The following is a 20,685-nucleotide window of genomic DNA, read 5'->3' as shown; positions in this document are numbered from 1 at the left end:
CACCATAAAGACATTATACAAAAACAAGATGTTGTTTGTTATATGGAAATAAAGTATTCTTTAAGTCATAACTGAGTAATAAAATAGCAAAGAAGCTCCATTTTTAATTTTCAGTAGATAAACTGGAAAGGTAATTGAAGTAATTTCTTTTATTGGTTTCAGGTGTATAAATCTTGGCTTCATTTTTTATTGTTGGGGAAGATCATTTTAAAGCTGAAACTTATAAAGGGACTCATATGCTGAAACTATTCTCTAATTTCTCATGTTGCGAGAAGAGTTTGCACAAATGCCATTCATGTGATGAAATAATTTGGCCCAAAATGATGGAAAGAGTTTAATTCAGTGTTTTTCACGACTTCGGCCTTTTCATTGTTTAATTGAAGCCAGGATGCACTTCTGATGTGTTGTGCTGTTGTAGAAGAGAAAAATATTTGAAGACAGAGTTGACCATGGAAGAGTTTTCATGAAGTTTCCGATAAGCTTGACTTGTAGCATTTATCTCTAAATAGCTTTCTGAAAAAGAGAACGATATAATTGCACCCCAACTCATTTCATTGTTACTGGTTTAGCAACCCTCCATTTACTTTAACCTGCGGATTCGTTGACATAGCTTCCCCCATTCCCCAGAGAAGAAAAAAAAGCTTCTTTGATTCCACTGTAGGTAACAGTTAATAATAGACTTGTTCAAACTTCAGTGCTGGGAATGAAGGGTGGCTGCTTAGCATACCTGTGGCTGCTGTTACAGGGTGGCGCCTGTGTTCCTCGCATTCAGACAGCAGGCCGCCCAACCTGTCTCCCAGCATTTGATCCAACTCATCTTAGCTTTCATGGGATCCAGCTGCCGGCCCATCTGATTCCCTCAGCTAGAGGATTGGAGGCTATGATGACAAGTCCGGGGAGGGAGGGGGAAGGGAGAAAGAAGGAGATGGGGTGGGGGGGGGGGGGGTTCCTTTCTCTTTCCTCGACCTTGTATCTCGGCCACAATTTCATCGCGATCCTCTGCCCATATCAGCTCATCGCCACTCGCCTTTCACCTTCCCCCGGCTGCGGGAAAAGGGAGAGCAGCCTGAAAGCGCCTGATGTACAGACTAGAGAACCATTGTGGCGCGTAGCCGCCACTTCCCCAACCGTGAAACAGGGATCCATGAAAAATCGTTTCCTTAATTGTACAAGACCAAAATATTAAACATCAAACATTAAGACCTTCGGGGCAGCAAGCCATGGCTTGGCTCTTATATCACATAAATATATATATATTTTATTTTAGGCACAGAACTGAAAAACCTTTTCTTTTGCTAAGCTACCGCATTGAGGAAACCTGTGACAGTTTCGATTATATTTTCATGAATTAATAACCCTGTATGAATTCGCGGTTTACAGTTTATAAAGCGATTATAAAGATAAAGTTTATAAAGAGTTTATAAAGTTTATATACCCGTCCCGCGGAAGGTCGAGGACAGATATGCATTGTTGTGAATGTTCATTAGGATTAATCTAACTATCACCAAGGATTTGAATATATTTAATAACCTAATTCATAGTCTCCATACACGAGTAGCGCGCCGTGGTTCAGTCTTCAGAAATCAACAGTCCAGACAGAGAACCTTTCCAGGAAACATCTTTCATGATTAATAATTACATTTAATCTAAAAGTGGGGCATATAAAACGGACCGTTGTTTGGATTCTTTAAAGTGCACAAAATGAACCTTACAAATACATCTGGATCTTAACTTGAAATGTGTCCATATTCTTTAAAAAATGAGCGCGCTTCGTTGAAGAAGCGAATGACATTATTTCTCCGAGCAGTCTTTTCATTTAACAACGCCATCTTTCATGAAGAATTTAAGTTTCATATTTTCCATCTGTCCGTCTTGAAAAGGCCTGTCATCTGAAGCTTGAAGTACAGTTGCCAACAGGCTGAGTCCTGAATGACAATACAATCTGAGATGTGTGCTGCTGGGCTCCAGGTAATCCTTCACTTTCCTCCTCACCAGCCTAAGTTATGATCAGGTTTAAGTTGCATATTTTGTTTTATCAGCATTTTGCTGATGAATGCTATCAGCGCGAGGGAAATGAGATCCAGGGGATCAGAACATAATATTGAAAGGACTTCCCTTACCAACAGCGACCTATAGTGTGGGAACGGAGTTAGAGGAGACAGATTCTAAATTATAATTAATAAGTTATCAAAGATCCAATCTAAAACGACCATCTCATACGATAGACTCAGCATTCTCACATAATGTATAATATACATCTGATCACCGGTCATATTGCTAATTTAAACAGAACCACCAAGATTACATCTAAATTCACAGTAGTTTTGGAGAAAGGAGTTATATTTTGGCGAACCTTTAAAATAGCTGCATAAGATGATTTAAGATTTTGCCAATAATTAGTTGGATCTGATCTTGTCGACAATAATGTTCACTCCGCCTGTCATATACTTTTGTAAAGTTTGAAGTAGCCGGGGTCTATTTGGTCGTCATTTCTCCGAGCTTATTTCAGCTCATTTGTCTTTTATTTTCAGCTCTTCCAACAAATTACAGTATTCTTAGATTATCGCATCCGTATGTTAGGGATTAACTACTTCTATCTGCATTTCTTTAGTTAACATAAATATCACGTTTCTCTCTTCCAGATCTACGGCCAGGACTGCGAGTTTTTTGGGGGAAAGCCTCGATTGCAGACCTGGTTTGCCATGAGATATGCCCCATACCCACTTGGAATGCCCCAAAACACCGGTATTTGTAGTTTATTCCCTCAAGCGCATGATATGGCTTTAACTTTAACTTTGTAGAATTGTACCGACTTCTCAAAGCACAGGAGAGTCCCTTCAGTTTGAACAGCGTGATTTAGAGTCCGGTTTGTAAACTGGATGTTTTATCATTCAACAGTATCTGGGAAAAGCCTGCATCTATATTCATCAGTCGAAAGATGAACCTCAGACAGAGCAGGTTAGGTGTGACCATTTTATGGAATCAAATGAAACGAAAGTACGATTTTAAAATGTTATATGTAACCCAATGCATTTAATGATGCAATATCTATATTGTACGAAATACTGCAGATCGCTGGAGTTTCAACGAGGCGAAACTTTTCTTTTCTTTCAGACCCTCGCGTGTGGAATTAGCGCGTCTTTAACGAGTGAAATACTCCCAACCGGAGGAGTTTTCCAATAATGTTGTTCCTGGGATTCGATATGTTTCTGCATATGCTTTTTTTTTCTTGCGTGTTCCACATTGGATGTGAACGATTAAACTTTCATCTTTAACTCCCGTGTAACTCTTGTAAAATATTAACACGTCCGTAAGCGTTGTTGTCATCTAATGGTAATTTTTGAAAAAAAATATATGGAAACGTTCAAACTATGGAGACTGCAATATAGGTCCAAGAATGCTCTAAACTTGACTATCATCCTTAGTTCTACCAAAACTCGCTGATTAAAGCTTATATCTAAATCACAAACTTTAACTTTTCCTCCAAAATTCAATCCCTAACACACTTTTACGTTCCTGAACCCTGAGCTACAAAAAGACTAATAGAAATTACACAACTGCTCACCTCTGATTATGTCCCCAAACAAAAATTCAACAGCGGGATTGTGTTTGGATTTGCTGGTGCATCAAAGCGTGTTAGCAAACACAGTTAAATAACGCATTCTTTTTTTTTTGCCTCTTGTTCTATGAGAGCAGTGATCTAGTGGTTTCTATTTCATACATCTGCTCGGGCCACCCTTTTCTCTGTCTGTCAATGTGCCCGTTTGATTAAATTAAAACAGGAAGGAAGAAAGGAAGGAAGGGAGGTTGGTAAAAGGGATGGGAGGCAAGCAGACAGACATCAAAACCTTAGGACATCAAGTGCTAGACATTTGAAGTGTAGTGATTGGTTCAAAATGGAAAGCACAGCAATCAATTTATGCACAGAATCAACCACCTTTGATTGGATTCATTTCAGTACTACTGAGTGATGGTTAAATATTGGACAGGATAAGGACATCTCCCCTTCTCCTTGAAATAGAGTCATCAAGTCAGTTAGGTCACCTGAAAGAGCAGGTTAAATAACTCATTTGAAAGACACATCCCTGATAGGGCAGCACATCCTCAAGAATACACTGAATTGTCAGACTAGACAACTACTGTAAGGTTTGACTCTGCAACTGACTGACTCAAAATTAATTGTCATAAAATAGTGAGAAAAAAGTAATCTTTAAAATAAAATGATGGTAGATTAATGGTTGTAATTTGATTTTTGATCATCTAAATTACTTCTACAGAAAAATCCAACTTTAGTTGTGGTCATAGAGCCTTAAAAAAAAGTGGATTGGAACTTCTGGCAGCAAGACATGGATCCATTCCCAGAAATGATTAATGTTCTGGGTTGAAGTGTATTTGTGCAAACTACTCTCTGTGGGGAAAGAAAAGTTCCGGAAGTTTGCATTTGTGCAGTAGAATCTATGAAAGGGAAAACTGCCAAATGTGAATATTTTATCTGATGGTGATGGGGCAAAGTCAAAAACTACATAGTAGATTGGATGGGGTTATCACTTGAGTTAGGCTGATAGTAAGGTTTAGAAGAAGCATGCCTATATTGAAGATCAAAGATTTCCTCCTGTAACACTCTATTTCTGGCAGTTCCCCTTTTCTTTATTTTTTGAAATTGGATTCAGGCCATTTCAGACAGAGTTTCTAGTTTTATGGACACTATCATTTTCCTTTAAGAGGGTAATAAATGATGATTGGTTTGGCTCTGGTGATTTCCAGGAACTGTCCTTGGTGTTCCAGAAAAATGTCCAGTTATATTTTTATCTTTAGCTTTGTCTTTATGGGACTAAGTATGTTTTGAATCTCCCTCTTGTTATGTTCTCTGACCCCCATCCCAAGTTAAGATAGACCATTTACCTTTCTGCATTGATGGGTGGATTACCATATTCTCCTGACAATTAATTTCCATTTCAAATTATAATTTAACTTGGACCAGAATTGGGTTTGGGTTTGAAAGTTGATTTGTAATTAGAAACTAGAGTATGTTTCAGAGTATAATATTCCATTTTAAAAGTAGTGGCAGACAGCAGCATTTTATTATTTTATGCATTGATGTGAATTGAAATGTTCTTGAGTAATTATCTTTAATTGTCAATTTATTTATCTTATTTAAATTAAACCACGTGCTGATTTAGAGTTCTAGCTTTGATCTAATGAATATATTCAGATCACTTTCTCAAGGACAAATATTTAAAGTGATGCATTCCAGTAGCTTGGGTGCAGAACAAGGATTCTCTTTTGTACTTTTTTCACACATCCAGATGTGGCTGCAGTTCAGATGAATGCCCCAGTAGAATTCCGATAAACCAGCACCTTTGGGACTTGAAAGGTGCCAGACAAGCAGATTTTCCAGGCTAACTATTTTACTCCCATAACACCCAAGCATGCATGGACTTCCCCTTTTTTATGTGTTACATAGCAAAATAATACATTTTCTAATGAAGTTGGTGAGTTTAAAAGGAGCAGGAAATATACAAGTACTCTGGATCCACAGATTTATCCATGCTCCTGACTGCTGGTATTCTGGATCTCAATCTCAACTTTGTCTGCACATCTGGCCCACAATCTGGAACCTGGTGCTAGCTGTAATCCAGATCTATGGCTCTTGCTGTGCATGTCCACATGGAACATGCACCGACATTGCTGTTTAGAGATCCAACTTTATTATTATCATTTATATTTAGCACATCTAATTGTAGACATATTTGGAATGTTTGGGAAAATTGTATCTATTCTAACATGAGAAATTTAAAAGACAAAGCAGTTTTTGTTCATTTTATCTCAAACTTTTCCCATGTTTGACTTTTTCTATTTTCACCTGTTCCCTTGGTATTGCCTGCTTGCTGCTTTGATTGAAACATTTCATTCCTTCATCACAATCAAATTCAATCTATTACATTATGTGAGGAGGCCAAGTCAAAGTTTGCATGCCAATCTTTTCAACAGATCTTAATCTTTGTATGAATTGAATATTATAAAAATACTACTGATGTTAATGACAGTGAACCCTATAGGATTGATTTAACCTTATGTGTTCAGTAGAAACCAGACAGGCCTGCTGGGGTGATGGGGCTGGATTTTCACATGCCTTTCTCAGGAGGTAGCAAGTAGAGGCTAAAAAATAGCAGTCTTCTTTTTATCTCAGGTAATGTCCCAATGTGTTTAGGACCTGGCCGCCATTTTTATCTGGCTTCATGTTTTTGAATTACAAGAGAATTGAGTACCAATGCCTATCCAGTGATAGAGGATAAAAGGCAGAAGGGGAATGTCAAATGAAAATGTTCATTATTTTTCACTTTCAGTTTGAGCATAAGAGACGCTCCAAAACTTGCCAAACCAAGTCCTTCCTTGCACTGATCTTGTGCATCAGTGCTTCCCTGATCACATGAATACTTGTGTCTTGTCCCAGCAGCCAATCCCACTAGTTTGCTAAAGACAAATGAGACAACAGATGCTGGAATCTGAAACAAAATAGTCCTGGTGCAGAGTCACAATCTGAGAAGTTGATTTATACCTTTTTCTCACAGAATCCTTCAGCATCCTGTATTTTTTTTGTTTTTATGAGTTGCTACTGTTGTTCTGGACCATAATTTACACACACACAGTGCAGTCCAGAGTACCCTACATATAAACGATATATACATACATAGATACATATATATATATGTATATATATATATATATATATATAATGGAGGGTCAGGGTTATTGCATCATCTGTAGATCGGTTTGGCCAATAGGAAGACTGCTGGTAGGTGTGCTATGATACATTCTATTGTGTTCAAACCGCCTCATGATCATGGACGGTATCACTGGACGGTAGTCATTTAGTCCAGCTACTGTTACATTTTCACGCTTGGGGATGATGGTGGCTGCCTCGAAATCTGCGATGAAAATGGGCTACTAGAGTAAGATATTGCACATTTAAGCTAGCATTGAGCAGAAAATTGGCAATAACATTTAAATGAGGCCTGGAATTAAAATATCTAATAAGTTAACTTTTGAAACATCCTAGAGTTTTTAACTTACCTCAGCTGGAGCACTCAAAATTGGCCCAGAATTAAGATCAATTCTTCTGTTGCAAGTTCCCACACCTATAAAATTTAAAGAACAGTATAAATATATCACATGGAATTACAAAAGATAAAGGAATATAGTTAGCATACTGGTTATAGTCAACACAATGCTATTGCAACACCAGTGATCCAAGTTTGAATCCGTCACTGTCTGTTTATGTATTCTCAAAGTGTCTGCATGACTTTCCACCAGGGACTCCAGTTTCCTCCCATGTTCCAAAGATGTATGGGGTCAGTGGGTTAATTGGTCACATGGGTGTAATTGGGTGGCATGGGCTCGTGGGCCGGATGAGCCTGTTACTGTGTTGAATTTCTAAATTAAAAAAAATCAAAGTTCAAAACATACATGCCAATACCTCAGATTATCTTGTTTTGAATTACAGACCAGACAAGCAAACAATAGGGATTCAGTTTTTATTGCACTCCAAATGGGAGGGAAGAATTTTATTTCTAAAAGGAATGATAAAGAGTTGGGCTCTCTTTGTTTTTTAGCTGAATTCATACCTAGTTTAGTTCAACTTAAAGAGTTGACATGGTTAAAAGTAAAATAGTGAAGGATGTCTATTTGTGTAGGCTTAGATAATTGGATTTTATTTTTAGTTGGGTGCACTCATGCACCTCCCTGTCCTGAGGGCACTAGTTGACACTTTTAAGTGCTTATCCTTCATCAGACTCTTTAGTGAGTGGCAAAGCAAAGAGTTTCAATATCTCCCTATTCATCATCTGTCATCTTTGCAGACATAATGACATGTAAATGACATCACTTCTTTTAGATAATTTAGAAGTCCTCTAAGATGGATTTGTATTTTTCTGCAATGAACCTTTACCCTTTAAAGCAAAATATTTAATAAACATTGTACATTATTCATGATAAGTTGAATATTGTTGCGTGTACCAAAACTATCAGCAATGTTTATTGAAATGCATTTATTTTAAACATGTGCAATCTAAATGACAAATACTTTGAATGTTTTCAACTTGTATAACGGTACCATTGTTCTGTCAACAGTCTAATTAATCACTAAAAGGACTAAACTGAATGGAATTGTTAGGTAATTTTGCAACATTATTACATAAACACATTGCAAATATATTTGCCTGATGTTATTTTAAATATAATTTATTCCATTTAAAGAAGAGAGCAAATTGGCAATTATCTATTGAAGTTACCTTTTGTAATACTAAATATGAATTGACATAAAATTCCTTAATAAATTATTTTCACAAAACAGCTTTTTCTCTTTTAACCTGGAGAAACAAGAGACCTGCAGATGCTGGAATTTGGAGCAAAATACGATCTGCTGGTGCAATTCAGTGGGTCCGGCAGCATCAGTGAGAGATAAAAGAATTGCCAATATTTTGGCTCAGAGCTTTTCCTCTTTCTAATGAGGAACGTCAATGGTTATTTTTCTCCCACTGATGTTGCAGGGCCCACTGAGTTCCTCCTGCAGAGTGTTAATTTTTATCTATTTTTAAAACTTCAATGCCTTTTTCCCCCAAAAAAAAGTAATGGTGAGAAGCAACTACTCTGGACATTAATTATATGTCATATTACATTGCAGAAGAATATCCAGTTAAATTATTTGGGGACTAATATTCAAAAGTATTTCATATATTGCACCTTTGATCTGAACATTAACGGTCATTGAAGGAATCAATTATTTTGGTCCTTCAACTTTTATACTTGGGAGAAAGGTTCACTTTCTGAAAATGATATCAAAATCCTTTATGATTGTGAATGTAATAGAATTAGGTGCCAGTTCACCAGTGACCACTTAAGAACAGCGATTTATTGGCCTTTGACTTGGACAGATCCATTCATCATGTCTAAAAAGGAAACCAACAAGCTCATTTAGTGATAGCTGTGCATTTTTAATTACTTAGATGTTTAACAAAAAAAATACAAGGAATAGCAATGGATAAAAGTTAAGAACAATGTTACATATTGATAGAGAGCCATAATTGTCCAGAAATTCATCTCTCATCAGTTGTGCAAAATAAACTATAATTAGTGCCTGTATAATCTGCCTGCACTAACTATCAGAGATGAATTTCCAATTTTCCTCTGTGTTTTCCAGTAGATAATTACAATCAGTTATTCTGAAACATTTCCAGGAAAATGCCGAATGAGTATAATTTGCAAAAGCTTTCAGCTTTGATAATCCAGAGAATCATCTCCACTATTGTACTGCCACCTGTGGCTCACTGGGAAGCACTCTTGTCTCCAAGTTAGAATTAAACTACTCAGTATGCCAGGGCAATACTGAGTTCAATGTTCTATCTGTGTTTATTATCATATATGTAAGTACAGTGTGTATATGCACCAAAATTCTGATTCGCTGCCTAAAATATGTCAACGAGAACACTAAATTACCCCAGTATAGAAAGAGATAATAAATATAATGGATTGATGAATAAATAATTCACAATTACAATTAGTGCAAGAAAAAAATGTGTTTTATTCATCCAGACAAGCCTTTTTGGTGGCCCTGGAATAGTTTATTGTTAAGGGAAGGTTCAATATAAGGGTTGGATAACTGTTCTTGAACCAGAAGGTGATGGACTTCGGGCTTCTGTACCTTATGCCTGAAGGGAGCAGCAAGACGAGATTGTGTTGTACTGTTGGAGGTGTTCTCTTTTGCATATGATGTTAAACTGTTGGTTCTCACAAATATAGCAACACATCATTTATGTCCACCTGTGTTGGTTCTAACATATAAGTATAAATGGTGCCCTGCCATATTTTGAAGGAGGGTATCCTGGTGCACAATGGCTTCTGAATTTTTGGCATTATGACAGTGGTGAGAGAAAAACACCTTCATTGAAAAGCATAAAAATGCCACGAAATAAAATCAGAAAATACTGGAAATACTCAACAGGTCAGGCAATATCTGTGTAGGGGAATTAGATTTACTTTTCATTACAACTAGGCCAAGTTAAAAATCAAACGTGTTTGAAGTTGCTTAGAATGGGGAGAGCTGGTGAATATCTTTTGACGGATGGAGACTAAGAAGGATAAAATGACATGAAGGTGATGCGCCTAATGAGGGAGAGTGTTGAAAGTTTGGACCAGAAAAGAGGCCGTGCAACTACAGAGGTTATGGGAGCCAAGCAGCCAGCAGCATCGGAGGAGGTGGTGAGATGCAGAAACACTCAGTGTCTCTAAAGCAATACTCCGTTTCTTCTCTTTCTCATATTGATAGGGGTGCTGAAGTAATGACACCTCTATGCAAATATTTATTGAGAAAACAAAGGAATTTAAAAAAAATTCTCTACACACGATCTTGAATGCTCCGCTGCTCCAAGGAAAAAAAACAAATTCTGCATATCCAGTCTCTCCTTGTAGCTGATGTTGGGCTTTATTGAAACAGGCAAAAGGTAGAGAGATAAGCAAAGGAGTAGAGGAAGGAAAATCAAGTAACTGACAATTGTAATTATGGAGTGTCTTTAGAAGGATGTGAAAAGTATAATAAAAATCTAAATCTTTCTTACTTATTTTGTGTGAGCAATTCTGAGAGTGTGAAGCTTGTGCAATGATGTGGATTCATAAAGTATTCAGTCTCTGATAATTTAGTATACGATAGTTTGTTGTTTAAGATAAATAGTGTTTGCTCGGGTACTGATGAGGAATCCAGAAATCAAGTTCAGTTTTGATTTTCATTATTTTATTCATGGGTATAATGGAAGTTTAACTGTAAAATAGTGTTCATTGATGATGTTTTTTCCACATTAACTAATTAGATAACAAAATCCCAGTTCTGTGTTATTTTCTTTAAACTATAAATAAATATATTCATTGAATGTGATGACTTTTGGCACATTAAGAGACAAAGTCAATTTAAATGATTAAGAATCTTAAAGAAAGATTAACTGAAACTACAGAGAAATTGGATCTCGTCTGATGAGGAGCTTATATTTAAAAAAACCCGAGGAGGCAATATAACTGGAGGTAAAACACTGTTATAGAATATACCTTAATTTACTAACAGTTTGTGTAATTGATATCAGTTAGTGCAGGCTAAATTCCAGTAATGAAATTAAGCCAATAAAAAAGTAAGGTAATTAAAATTATGATTGTTAGAAATATGTGGGTTAATGAGTGGACCATTTGTTTTGTTTTGTGACATCACATCTTTCTGATCTTGGAATGTTTTATCCAGCATTCAGTTCTGGATTCCTTCCAGGAATTCCCAACAAGTAAAAATTACAATGTCAAAAGGAAAGGATGAACTTCTTCTCTTTAATTATCACATAACCGAAGCACTGATTTTAATTTAAAAATTTCATCTGTAGAACTGACAACACAAAAGGATATGATGTAAACATATTATGCATTGTGGGATTCTGCAAGGAATAGATTTATTTAAACAAGATGCAAAGGTGTTTAGTATAATACATATTATTCGATAGTGCTCAACCAACAGATAACTTTGAATAAGGCTACAGAATTTTAGTTTATTTAATATTTAACTATAACTGTTTAATTGCAATGTTCCAGTGTAGATTGAATGGAGTATATTTTTCTAATCAAGTGCAGCCATTGCAGATTGTCCAAATCATTTTAGTTACAGATCTGAGAAACTTTTCTATATTATAACATATCTTTATCTGTTTTTCCATGAAGATGTGGTGTGGACTGTGGAGGGTCATGCGACCTCTCCATCTGGAACCTGATGGGAATGTGGATTATGGAGGGTCATGTGATCTCTCCAGTGAACCTGAGATTGGAAGTGACCTCACTGCCTACCTCTGAGGTTGATCTGTGATTGGCCCTTGCAGCTGACGTGTGATTGGCACTTTGGGTGTCACTCAGTTGTTAGATCTGCCCACAAGTGAGGCTAATGCACGATTGGTCTGAGCAGGTCACGTGAATGGGCCCTGCATTGAAATGCCACATGTAGAGCTGCTTGTGCTTTTCCTGCTGAGACCATCACTGAAGTGTAGGCTACAGGCTGACTGCAACGGGCCCGTCCTGGATCCCAAGCCATGGTCAATGATGAAAATTAAATTATACTTATTGGAATTAATTTATTTGTTATCTGGTTTACCATGCCTGTGGGTGGTGGGTGCTAAACAAGTTAAACCCTTGTTTCTCAGAATACTGTGCCTGTGGGAGGTGTGCATTGAACAAGTTAAACCCTCACTTCTTAGTGTACTGTGCCTGTGGGTGATGGGTGCTGAACAAATTAAACTCCTGTTTAAATGCCTGTGGGCTGTGTACATCAGTATGTGTGACTGCATGTCCTTTTGTGAGTTCCCCATGTGTGTGTAAAAAAAGGACCATTATTTGTTGATTACACATTTTAACCTTGATTCTCTTTGAACCCATCAAACCTATTCTGAACACAATATTTGACGCTGCGAGCAGGGTTCAACAAAAAAATTTAAAGAGATTCTTGATGCAATGGTTTGTACACGAGTCATTAGGAAATTTTAAGCATAAACTCAAGTATGTAAAAACAATAAAAAAAACTTTGAAAAATAATTCTAATATAATTAAAATTTATGTGAGATTCTTGAGTTTGAGGTTCCTGTGTGAGCTTTTTGATGTTTGGCTCCAAATAGGATAGTTAGACTGAAGGTAGCCTCTTATGTGATAACAAGTCTATTCCTGAACATTTTTTCCCCAAATAAATGATCTTGCTGAATCCACATTTAACTAAGAATGTTGAAGGAAAGGCAATGGAAATATTTCAACCTTTTTCCATAGTTTTGGAAATCTATTTGACAGATCATTCTTAACCCAAAACTCTTTATTAAATTGCTTGAATTTGTGATCAATCAACCTCCTTTGAATTTCTGCATCAACATTGATGGGTTTGTTGTTCCTCAGATGGATCCAACATCCAAATGGGATATTGAGGTTTAACAGGTCATTAAAGACCGCAGAGTCCACCTCACTGACAAAAGACAAAGGAGGAAAAACCCAACACCCAACCCCAACCAACCAATTTTCCGCTGCAACCGTGCCTGCCTGTCCCGCATCGGACTTGTCAGTCACCAACGAGCCTGCAGCAGACGTGGCACACCCTCCATAAATCTTCGTCCGCGAAGCCAAGCCAAAGAAAAGGAAGGGTATGGACCAAATGCCAACAGATGGAATCAATTTAGATTGGGATCATGGTTGGTGCAGTCTTGGTGGACTGAAGGCCATGTTTCTGTGCTGCACTGTTATGTTCTACTTCTAAGTATGTGACCTCCTTTGCTATCTGTAAATTTACAATAAAGTGGGCATTGTGAAAGGATTTGGGGAAATTGATAATGACACTGTGGACATTACCCCTCCATAAATCTTCGTCCGCGAAGCCAAGCCAAAGAAGAAATCTTTCCTGCAAATCTGTGTGTGTTTGTGTTCACATTTGGAAACTGTAAGATTTCCTGATGTTTGATATTGCTCCAATAGACTTTAAGCTTTTAAAAGAAAGAAACAATGGCTTCCTTAATATCAATAAGGCTACTGTGTTTAACCTGTAAAGTCCTGTTTGATGAATTGAGTTTTTTTAAGGGTATCTACCAGCTAAAATGTCTGCCTTTGCATCAATGAGTTTTTTTTTGCCATTCTCGTTATCAGAAAGATAGGAAAAAAATCCCGTCCCAGAGTATAACAAAGTAATGAAAACAATTTCCTTTGCACAGCCACCTCACCTCGGAATGCAGCAGCACTGTCTGGAAATGTTTGCCACGTTCTTCACACAGCTTCCAGAATAGACTGTCTTCAAGGGTATGTGATTTTGTAAAGTTTAGTATTTATGACAATAGAAAGCGAAACATTCAAACATCCTCCTATGTTTTTAGGCACTAATTTCTCCCTATAAATGATGCAATTAACAGTAGTCTGAAGATAAAACACTTTTCAGGTGCATGATGAACCCTTTGTATTGTCAACAATTGAAACGGCACCATCAATTGCACAGTCAACTATGTTCCTGAATGGAATATTTCTCTCATTTATGTAATTATTAACTTCTTCGAAAATAGTCAGTCCCTTGCTATCTGCTTTAATCCTTTGGCAAACTACATCTCTTCCACCATTGCAGAGTCTGAAAAGAGCATCATTCACATTCGTGGATTAGTCTAATTGTGAAAAGAATTATTTTTATTTTAAAGAAATGAGTAATTGTTTTTCAAGGTCCCTTGCCATCTGTTGCGTGTGGAAGAAGCATGGCTTTCTTGCCTGTCTGGAATGTGTGTATTGTGGGTGGTCACATGTCCTCCCCAACTGAAACTTTTTCAGAAGTCCCATCACCTATCAATCAAGGTTGGACTCCAGCCACCCATTAGTGCACTCCTTACAGTTGGCTAATTTAAATCACCTAGGGTCATTAATGGCTAGAAGCACAGATTAACACTGTATATAACACCAATGCACACATTCTTTCTCTCTACCTTATGATCAAAGCCGCGGATATCGCTTCATACCAGGTTGCTACTGTGGACATCACTGGAAGTGTCACGGGTAAGGTATGCACTACACTGAAGTTGAGCCTAGTATGGCGATAGATCAATACTTGCAGAGAGCTGCACCATTGTTGGTCAGTGAACTGGGTGTGTGTAAGAGTCCCTGTTTGTAGAGTGTGAGCAGGTGGAGTATAGGTTTACCATTGTTGGAGTCCAACCAAAGATGGAGATGAATGTCTATATTGTTGCTGAAGTGAAATAATGATTGAGTATCATTTAACGTTCTCCCGTTTTCTTCCTGTGTGTTAATAAAAGTTACGTGTGATTGTAACACTTGTGTCCAGACTCATCTTTCTGATACTCTGCAACACGACAAATGGCATTGCGAGCAGGGTTCAATGAGCTTGGGTGGACACACGTAGAGTCTTAACCAAATGGGATTGGAAGATCATACTAACAATGGGGAAAGCGTATTAACAAGTGTGTGTGGATGTGTGAGTGCGTGTGTACATCCTGTTGGGCACGTGTGTGATTTTGACGCTGCTCACCAATGGGGACAGCAGGAGGTGACCCACAGATAGGGAAGGGACCCTAGCTCGGATTATAAAATCCCCGGGTGGACCGATAATCATCAGTACTTCAGCTTTGTCAGCATGGCTGGAAATCCATGCCATGCCATTTGATTAGGTTGACAGATTGGACCCCCACGGAAAGAAGATATGACACCATGTGGTCTTCCACCTGGAGTTACCGAGGTTTCCCTAGGCCAGGGGGAGTTGTGGGGGAGCCCTAAGCTTACTGATATTCCTTCTTAGGCACCAGTAGAGTATCACATCTGAGTTAAGTAATCAGGGTGCAAAGAAAGATAGGGAGATAGAATCCCTACAACATTACTTTTGTGAACTGCAAGAGGCAATGCAGATTGCCCAAAGGCAAGTGACCAATTTAGAAATTAAAATCCTGGAAGCAGCTTCCAAGGAGATTGAAACACTAAAGCTGCATACAGATCATTGGTGCGACTCGCAGCCTGACTCAGGAAAAGTTTGAGCCATTGTCCAGCAGGAAGGGGGAGGGGATCAACACATATTTGGGGAATGGGTACACGTGGATGGATGGTGACAACCATGAGGAAACTGAATCCCATGACACACTTCCTCCTCCCTGAATGCCCAAGCCAATACAAGCCGAACCAGTGACCACACAGTCCCAGGAGCACCACGAGGGTACCCCACCAACCCTCCAAAAGGGGAATGTAGCTGAAAATGGGGGAATCTTGGGTAGGCATGTATGGTGAGATAATAGAGTCCTGGAACTACCTGCTAAAGAGCTAACTGGGCAAGGGGACTGATATTATCAGCAGCCAGGGAAACAGATAGCCATACCACTGCTTCAGTTCGGATACAAGGGGGCCCCCAATTCCCTCCTCTCTCATTAGGAAGAGAGTGCACTGGGTGGTCTATCTGACCAACAGATGACTGGTAATGCCTTGTGGGTGCCACCAAAAGTGGTCGATGAAGGCATCACCCTATGGGGATGGGTGGTGATTGTGGTCTGGGGCAAGTTCTCTGCCTTCCTAGAATGAGGCCACATGGCTGGCTGCAGTGGCACACTGCTGGCATTGGGTCACAGGTTTGTAGGGTGTGGGCACTGATTGTGGGTATCTTCGGGGTCACCCATGAGCATCTGTTCCCAGGGACCGAGAAGGTGACTGGTGCATTGGCAGGCTATTTAGTAGCCACCACCCACTCCGACCTTAGAGGGGCAGTCTTGCCTCTCGATACTGGCAACCTCATGGGATGGTGATCTGGGAAGCCATTACCCTCCTGGTGGGATCAGAGTACATGAACCAGAGACCTCCCACTTGAGTTCAAGGCTGAGGGGAAGTTTGGCAACATGACCCTGCTGCTGTCTCACAGAGGCATGTGTGCTCTCTGAAGAGAGCATTGCAGGAGAATCCTCGTGGGGGTGGAGCTTGCCATGCACTGCCCACTCTGACCTGGTCCAGCCTTACCTCAGGTGCCCTTGACTAATCGATCTTGTGAGCTCTTCCAATCTCTCCTCCCTCCTACAGGAAAAGACTACCCTTTGAGCTGTTCTTCTTCTCAATGTGAGGGTCTACAAAACACTTATTAAAGCAGACTGCTGCCATCCCATTGCTGATTTCGCTCAATAAACCAGCAACCAGCAAGAAACACCTATCACTTATTATGCAAAGAACTCTCAGCAAGATGGGCAAGAGCTGTTTCCATCGAAACCTAACCCTCAGCATTGGATATTTGATTGCATCTATTGTTATTTGCATTATGGGCACAGACTTTGTAATAAATCTTTTGTGTTTTTTTTCTCCTTTTAAATCACCCTGAGCTCTATTAATGATGCCTTTGAACACACTCAGGGAATTGAAGTTACAATTTATAGGTAGTGTCACAGATTCAAATTTACAGTTTGTCAGTAGAGTATCATTGATCAAACAGTGGTAATAAACATTGTTTATATTTTGTTTCACTTGACAATGACAGCATTGCCCCAGCCCTCCCATTAACAGAAACCAATGCCTCATGGGGTGGGTGCTTCAGGAGCTTTTATTTAAAATCATAAATTGGCTAACTATCAGTCCTGACTCTGTCTGGTTATCATTACTGGGATCCAACACAGGCACCTGTGGCATCCGTTTAAAGAGTACACGAGCAGGAATTGCGTCCTGGTGTCAAACAACAGCCCAGAAAAACAGGGTGCATCAGGTACACCCTGGATGTATGCCTTCCAGCCTGCCCCCTGTCTCACCATAGGATAATATGGCAGCGGCCATTCAGGTGCTGTGCTTAGGGAACGCTTAAGAATGAAGCCTAGGCACAGGATATGCAAGCCAAGAAAGGGCTCTGACACCTGATGCATGACTTTGCATTGCCTGCTCACAGACGTTGGTGGTAAGCTTGCTCACATTTAGACATACATACATACAGACATTCAGCAAGGTAACAGGCCATTTCAGCCCACGAGTCCATGCTACCCAACTTACATCCCATTAACCTACACCCCAAGTATGTTTTGAATGGTGGGAGGAAACCGGAGCCCCCGGAGAAACCCCATGCAGACATGGGGAGAATATAAACTCCTTCCAGACAGTGCAGGATATGAACCCTGGATTGATCTCAATTGCTGCATTTTCCAACCAAGCCGGAGGAGTCGATGACAAGATAAATTTCTTTCTCTACCCTCCCCTCTGACACTGGGGAACAGCTCCCACAGTACCCTGCTCAATCGGAAACACAGTGACCCAGTTTGATCGTGGGTGGTGGGGAGTGGGAGGCGAGCTGGTGTGGCGTGGTCATTGAATTTGAATACATGCCTTGTTCAGAGGCATTTATGTATATATTGATCAGCTTGATTGATATAGTTTTTATTTTAACATGTCTTTTTGTTCTTTTTTCTTTTCAATTTTTTATAATTATAACATATACATCGAGTTATTGATGGTCTTCATAGTGATTGCAGAGTGATGTGACATCCAAGGGGTGGAATGTTGTGTGTGGAGGAAATGCGGCATCTCTGCCTGTCTGGAATAGGTGGTCACATATCTTCGCTGTTGGAAGTCACACCACCTGTCAATATAGGTTGGACTCCGGCCACCCATTCGTACACAACTTGCCATTGGATAATTTAAAACACCTCGGGTCTTTATTGGCTTGAAGTACAGACTAGCACTCTATAAAACACCCAAAGCACAACACATTCTTTCTCTGCCTCTTGGTCCAAGCCCCAGACATGGCTCAATGCCAGGTTGCTACTGTGGACATCACTGGAAGTCTTGTGGGTAATGTGTGCACTACACTGAAGCTGAGCCCTAGTATTGTGATAGATCAATACTTGCAGAGAGCTATACTCCCATTAGTCAGGGAACCATGTAGGTAGAAGAGTCCCTGTTTGAAGCGTGTGAGCGGGTCGTGTATAGGTTTACCATTGTGGGAGTCCAACTGAAGTCCAAGGTGAATGTCTATATTGTCGCTTAAGTGAAGTATTGATTAAGTATTGTTTAACGTTCTCCTGTTTGTTTCCTGTGTGTTAATAAAAGTTATGTCTGATTGTAACACTCGTGTTCAGGCTCTTCTCTCTGTGAACCTGATACTCTTCAACATTTAACAATCAATTCATTTTTTTCTGTGCCATTTCAGTAATTGTCTGTTTGAGAATTGGCCTTCTCACAAAATTATCTCAAAATGACTTGAAGTAATCCAAGGGTTTATCTTTCTTCTCTTTATGTACTGTCTCTAAATGTTATTTCAGCTTGCTTGGCCTCATGCTTTCATTTGCAAATGTATTTTTCAAACAATTCAAAAGCACAGGTAGAGAAGGGTTGGCTTTGGGGAGATGTAATGAAACCATACGATAAGTATTCCACCAAATACTGCCAACACTTCGTTTTTTTTTCCTGAGGTAAAATTATTTTTGAAAGTAACAAAAATGAACTATGACAAAATTAAAAAAAAACACTTCTTACAAGGGTGAGCTCAAAAGTCAGCTTAAATTTTATGGAAAATAATGAACTGTACATACCTTCTTCAATAAAAACGGGCAGAAGGAGACATACATTCACTACCTGTCAAAAAAACTTGAAGCAAAATGAGGGCACTTGCAGATGCGAGAAATATGGAGCATAACTTTTAAGTCTGCACATTTATTTTCTTGAATTGAAGCTGATAGAACATAAGAGGAAAACTACATGGAAGACAATTTGTAGCCAAAGCTGGTTCCATGTCAGTCACACACAATCATGTCAAAGCAAAACATCGTTAATTTTCCACATTTATCTAGGTCATTCTAGGCTGGCTCCAAATCCCTCCAAAGTTTTAAAAAAAACCTCATGTTGCTTAGCAATTCTGCAGCAAAGCTTTCCTTCCCAAAAAACGTTGAATCTATTTAGTTTCTATGCTCCCTTATACACCTTGGGCTCCCTCTTATTAAGATTTCAGTCCATGCCCTCCCCCCCTTACATGTATAGTGGCCTCTTGGGGGGCGGAGAGGGTGGCATATGGCCTCATTATGATTGGCTGGCATAAAGTGATCCTTCTAGTGATGTGTCAATGGGATTTCTTTCACATGCAGACTACAATTATGCATCTTATCAGGGTATTATTGAAGATTACTTTCACATTGCTGCATAAGGGTGTGTGTGCGTGTGTGTGTGTGTGTGTGTGTGTGTGTGTGAGTGTGTGTGTGTGTGTGAGTGTGTGTGTGCGTGTGCGTGAGTGTGTGTGTGTGTGTGTGTGAGTGTGTGTGTGCGTGAGTGTGTGTGTGTGTGAGTGTGTGTGTGTGTGTGCGTGAGTGTGTGTGTGCGTGTGCGTGAGTGTGTGTGTGTGTGTGCGTGAGTGTGTGTGTGTGTGTGTGTGTGCGTGAGTGTGTGTGTGTGCGTGAGTGTGTGTGTGTGTGTGTGTGTGTGTGTGCGTGAGTGTGTGTGTGTGTGCGTGAGTGTGTGTGTGTGTGTGTGTGTGTGTGTGTGTGTGTGTGTGTGTGTGTGTGTGTGTGTGTGTGTGTGTGTGTGTGTGTGTGTGTGTGTATACACATGCTGACAATTTTGCCATAATTACAATTGCAAATTAAGACTGAAATTTTGAGGAATTAAGTTTGGCAACTTAATTCTTGCATGAGTTACTGAAGGCTAATTATGAAAGAATTATTTTTGTTATATTATATAGTTTATACGGTATCTGTAAATATTAGATGTTTAAAATTAAACATCTTAGCAGATATAATGTTATATTTTTATAACAACTTAAAATGTAGATGCGAATTATTTTATTTGCATTTGTGTATGTTTTCCAGAATCTATAGCATAAAAAAAACTATGGATGTTGGAAATCTGTAAAATAAATTTAGGGAGATTATGCTCAAGCTTTATAAGACATTGGTCAGACTTTCGCTGCAACACTGCATGCTGTCTGGTCACCACAGTGTGGGAAATGTGATAGCACTTGAGAGGGTACAAAGGAGATGCGCCAGGATGTATCCTGGGAGGAGAGGCTGGAGAGGACTTTAGTCTCTTTTCCCTTGAGTGGAGGTGGTTATGAGGGGTCACAATTGAGTTTTATAAAATTTTGGAGGGAAATATACTGTAGATTGCAGGAATCTCTTCCTCTTTTCAGCTTGGCAAGGGTGAATAAGACTAGAG

Source organism: Narcine bancroftii, chromosome 1 (assembly GCF_036971445.1).
Source record: "Narcine bancroftii isolate sNarBan1 chromosome 1, sNarBan1.hap1, whole genome shotgun sequence".
NCBI lineage: Eukaryota > Metazoa > Chordata > Chondrichthyes > Torpediniformes > Narcinidae > Narcine > Narcine bancroftii.
This window is presented reverse-complemented; position numbering follows the sequence as displayed.